Source organism: Mytilus trossulus, chromosome 13 (assembly GCF_036588685.1).
Source record: "Mytilus trossulus isolate FHL-02 chromosome 13, PNRI_Mtr1.1.1.hap1, whole genome shotgun sequence".
NCBI lineage: Eukaryota > Metazoa > Mollusca > Bivalvia > Mytilida > Mytilidae > Mytilus > Mytilus trossulus.
Genome location: NC_086385.1, coordinates 51869475 through 51875312, shown reverse-complemented (window position 1 = coordinate 51875312; position 5838 = coordinate 51869475). Strand labels below are relative to the sequence as shown.

The 5838-nt window shown below is 32.2% G+C and overlaps 1 long non-coding RNA gene across 1 annotated transcript; it reads left to right on the top strand.

The window, feature by feature from the left end:
- Positions 1–263: 263 nt before the first annotated feature.
- On the top strand, positions 264–4945 carry LOC134694644 (uncharacterized). Its single transcript, XR_010102573.1, has 4 exons — positions 264–441; positions 3237–3282; positions 4194–4280; positions 4854–4945. It is a non-coding gene; the product is annotated as an uncharacterized LOC134694644 (long non-coding RNA).
- The last annotated feature ends 893 nt before the right edge of the window (positions 4946–5838 follow it).

Here is a 5838-nt window from a genome sequence, read left to right as displayed (position 1 = left end):
GCAACTCTGTTATCAGTATTTTTTTTTTTTTTTTTTTTAATATTTAACATATTTTATTAATAATCACCTGTTACATCAACCCTCAGTTGCCCAGGAAACAACTAAGGGGGCCCCATTTTTTACAGACTCATTTGTCGGGGAAAAAGCAAATGTACATGTAATCCTTATCGATCTATATATCTATACCTCTCACCATATATTATTATTTAAATAAAGTTTGTTTTTATCATTATTTATTTCTCACAAAGGCTACCTGTATTTATTAAGCAGTTTCAATTTTATCGTACATCACGTCTTTTGTTATGTTAATTTCAATTACTTTAAATTTCTGGTCGAGTGATCATTTACCACGTGCGATTTGTTAAAGGGATGTGTAGTTCATTCATAAATAAAATGGATTAATGATTTTGATTCCCAATAAGGATTAATTTCAAAGATATGGTGAGTAAATATTTGTTTATACTATGATACATCATGTCTGGTTACAATTAGATGATAAACATGAATACATACACAACAGAAATTACATGTAGGGAGTTGAGAGCAGTGTACATATTATTGTTCAATCAAAGAGGTCATTGCACTGATCTGACCACGCAGTATTAACCACATTGAACTTAAACAAATGTATATCACAAAATGATAAATACATGTACATTTAGAAATGATTTATTTTGTATGTAAGTGATACCTCAAACCACACATTCCTAGAACACTCATAACGTAAATAAGATATAATTTAGAAGACTTTTAAACACAGTATTATGTCATATTATAATATAGACTAAGTGTTCGACATAATGGTCGTACATTTTTGTATGACTAGACTTGTATTTGCTTTTATCGGACCACATATGAATTATCACGTTGTTATTGGTTAAACGCCGTCACGTGGTGACCCCCTAAGAGACCGTATGGGGTAAGTCAGTTTCATATTGGGTTCATGACGCGTTAATTGCGACGTCATCTATTGATGTTGTTGTGTTTTATTGTTTATTTTTCAACAAAACGCCGCAGAAAAAGTCCAGCGTCCGACAAATTCGTTAAACGGTTAACTACTGACCCCCTACGGATCCATAGAGGGCCTCCCCCCTATGGATTTTACTAACCCTCTACGGATACGTATGGGATCAGTAGCGAACCATATAACTTATAATATCAATCTTAATCTATTTCCTTTTATACTGAAGACGAAGGTTGTAGGCCCTGAGGGATTCACGTAAGTATTATGTTTATTTTGTCGATGTTAATGAATTGGCGCTTTTTTTTATTCTACTATTGATAAGACACTGAAAATCGTTTTGCAAACCTCATCCTCTCCCAAAGAAATTTACATATTTATTATCTCTAAGTGCTGCTATTTATAGGTTTCGTTCATACTTTTGACAGTCTAATTCATACATAACATATCAGATGATTTATTTCAAATGCTTCTACAAATTCTGTAACCAAAGAAAATAAACAAAATGACAATAATACATAAATAGCATCAGACTACTAGCAGTTAACTGACATGCCAGCTCCAGACTTCAATTAAACTGATTGAAAAATTATGTCTTCATCATATGAATATCAGGTACAATCCACCCCGTGAGGGGTTTAGTATCATACGACCATAACATATATGAGAAGAACATAACCGTGTCATGCCAACAACTGGTGTTTAAATAAATGTTTTTAGTTCCGATGCAAAGACCCTATAAGTGAATCAATATTAACGCCAAAATATGCAATCTTTCATGACCTCACAACAGTATCGTAACTATATAGATATAGGAAGATGTGGTGTGAGGGCCAATGAGACAACTCTCCATCCAAATAACAATTTAAAAAAAAGGTAAACCATTATAGGTCAATGTACGGCCTTCAACACAGAGCCTTGGCTCACACCGAACAACAAGCTATAAAGGGCCCCAAAATTACTAGTACAAAACTATTCAAACGGGAAAACCAACAGTCTAATCTATATAAAAAAAAATGAGAAACGAGAAACACGTATACATTACATAAACAAACGACAACTACTGTACATCAGATTCCTGACTTAGGACAGGTGCAAACATTTACAGCGGGATTTAACGTTTTAATGGATACAAACCTTCTCCCTTTTTCTGAAACAATAGCATAACATCACAACATAGAAAAAAAACACGATAAAATATCAATTGGCAGACTTAACTCAATTAAAAACGTAAATTATATCCCTTCTTAAATCTATTTCAAGGTTTTGTTACCTTCCGAGGTGAATACTGACATGTTTGTGTTTTATAAATAATATTTCCATAAAATATTGGATGTGAAATACCTGAACGTATAAGGCTCTGCATGTTGAGCTATATTTACGATTGATATACCGATGATAAAATTTAGTAAATGTTTTGAATAGTTTGTGACATCGAAAATCCTGGTGTTATAATTTTTCAGTAATACATAAATGTCTCTCGTTAAAATCTAAAACATTGTAACATACACGAGCGAATCGTACAAGCTGAAATACATAAACACCGTAAGATGGTGACAAGGGAACGTCACCATCTAAAATGGATAATTAACGATAGAAAATGAGAAATCATCTCTTTTATCATAAATTTTAGTAGCTTTCCGTTAATGATATATATATATCAAGATCGAGGAAAGAGCAGTGGTCTTTGTTAGTATTAGCTTTATTTAAAGTAAGGATGAATTTCTTTAGTATACATACTGAAGTTGTCAATATTGAGAGCCTAAATATCATCAAGATATCTAAAAGTATTATTAAATTTGTGTATCAGATGTTGTTTCGATGGGTCTTTGATGATTTTGTCATAAATAGAAAGTCATAGCAATACAAATAAAGGTCCACAATAAATGGTGCACAGTTAGTCCCCATTGGAATTTCGATAACTTGGCGATATATCGAATCTCCAAAGCGAACAAAAATGTTATCTAGTAAAAACTCAAGGACAGACAGAGTATCAAAGCTTTTCCAATTGATAAAGTTTTAGGTTTATTGCTACTAAAAAATGACCTTCAAGAGTTTGAACATTTATATTCACATTCTGACTTTTTAAATGCCCATTTTATTAGGTGTGTGAATTTTGTTCTTAATGTGAATGTGAGGCAATGTGGTATATATTGAATACATGCTCTAACTGTTGTTAAAATCGGTATAACTCTGCTAGGTTTGAATCATTCTTGTGAGATTGTAAAGAACTTCTTTGTAAAAAGCATTTTATTAAAAACATCTTTCTTTTCAGAACTGTTGCAATGACCTTAGAAAAGAAACCTGCACAACTGGGCGAGGTAAATAAAGGTTTCGTGTTATAACGAAAGATTTATGAACTTGTACATGTTTTCATTTTTATTTCAATGTTTGACTTTTTGGATACAAGTCAATACATATTTGAAATATAAATAGCGTAATAAAAGACATACTATGCGTATCATGTGCTCCTACTTAAATTAAACTGACTGTCCCTGTGGTATCTTTCATCCCTCTTTTTAATCCCGACAAATAATGAGAAGACACTAGATATTTTAGGTAGTTAAACATCCCCGTAGTTCACCATTTCCTTTTTTTAATAATTTAATTTTGGATGTAACGTGTCTTCTAATTGGCAGCTGACGTCGATATGTTTATCAGCTCATACACATTATTAGTAAGTCATGTGACCATGACGGTATCAACTTTTTTTCATGATTTATTCCGGTTCAAAATGGAATTTAAAATCAAATTATAAGCAATGACTGTAATATTTATTTGTCTATTCGAAATAACACAAAACATGTGGTGCACACTTTGAAACAACCCACTACGCTTATTATTCAGTGTGCCCCACATTTTTTTTATGTTATTTCTTCATAGACAGAAAAAATATTTAGTCATTCCTTAAATAATTGATATTACCTTTTGAATACTTTTGTTCGTTTGTGCCGTTTTGACATATATCTGCTATTGGTTTATTTTCAATTTTACATCACTGGCTCTCAAATGTTAGCTTTCGGCTTTCGTCTTAAAGATTACTGCAAAAAACGCGTGGGAAACATTTTTATTGATGTTCATCATTAAAGCCATGTATTTGCTTTAAAAAAAAAGATATAGAATGGAACACAAACATCATAACAATACTAAATATTTGTTATAATTTTTCATTTTATAACCTTTTATCTAGCTTTTAAACGAATAAGTTCTTTTTTTCTCTACTGTTATATAGGACCTGCTGAAGGCTGCCGGCTACGGAGATAGACACACATTAGAAAGATGCTTAGATGGAGGAGCAAATATTAATTATCAAAATGTTGTGAGTTCTGTATATATATACATTGACTAATCACTTTACCCTTAAAACTTATAAAGCACAAGGACGAATACCGTTAGAATTGTAAAGCTTTATATTCATATATTGAGTTGAAAACCAGGGTTTGATCTTCAACTGAACATTGCATACACATTGCACGTAAACCTAGACGCAAAACCAGAAGAAGGACTGTAAAAGTAACAATAGTATTTGATGCATGAACCTGTAGTAGAAAACGTAGAAAATGTGGTATCAAACTTGATGTGACCTTTGTAGTCTTGTTATTAACAGGACGTAAAACTTTAAGAAAACAATACATGTATTCCTTTGGTTAAAACTTAATCAAGAACTGAAACCAGCTTAAATCCAAATCCTTTAACCTGGAATTTAGCCAAGGGTTTACCTTAAGTTGAAGAAGTGAAAATAAGTAAGGGTTAGACAATAAGACCCAGAACATGTTTGCAAAATGTAAATCGACTTGTATAATATACTACGTTGATTAACAGTTTGTTAGGGCATACGCTGCTTTTCATCATTGTGAATTAACTTTTTAAGTGCTTTTTCTTATCTGTTTAGAATGGAGGGACTGCGCTTTACTATGCTGCATTGAATAGAAACATAGATATCGTCAGGTTGCTAATTGATGGTGGTATAAACCTCAATTTACAGAACAAAGTAAGAAGTAGATGAAAATTAGTTAACTAAAACAAAACTCCGGGCAAAATTCAAAACGGAAAGTCCGTTACCAAATTGAAAAAATCAAAACTCCACCACATACGAATGGATAACAACTGTACTATTTTTGACTTGGTACAGGCATTGTTTTATGTAGCGAAAAAATGGTGAATAAAACCTGCTTTTATAGCTAGTTTAACCTCTAACTTGTATGACAGTCGCATGAAATTCCAATATTGACATCGATGCGAGAATTAAAAAAACAAACATAATAAATAAAATTGTTAGAAATACAGGCACAACAGTCAATATGGTGTTATATTCCCTATAGAACACACAACCATGTAACAAATAAACACACAAAGGCTTACAGAAAAAGCAAATTAGTAATCATGAAAGAAAAAAATACACAAATACGTTCTTTAACATACCTTTGGTTCATCGAATGTTTACTCAAACATTCTTGACGTCACGTTTTACAAAGTCTGAGAAACAAAGCATTGAGAAAAGACTAGTCGTGTGTGAATGTAAAACAGATGCAACACATGCTAAAACGTCGTCGTGGGAGATAAAAGATAGCCTCTCTTGTCCAATTCTAACCAAATCAATTATTCTTAGGATATATATAATATATGTGTCGTGTTTTTTGTTTCTCCGATCGGTCAGAAAATATGACTGCTATGTTTAATTGCTTTTTATGTTGAAAATTAGAACAGTTAGAGAAATCTGAAGTCGCAAACATGCTCCAGATTACCGAAATTATCAGAAGACTCCTTAATGAGTGTTTGCTCTTCAATCATGAGCTGATTTGGCAATTATGACAAAAGTGTGTCAGAAATCATATCTGATATTCTTCCTCAGTCATGATTACCTTGCATCATTACCG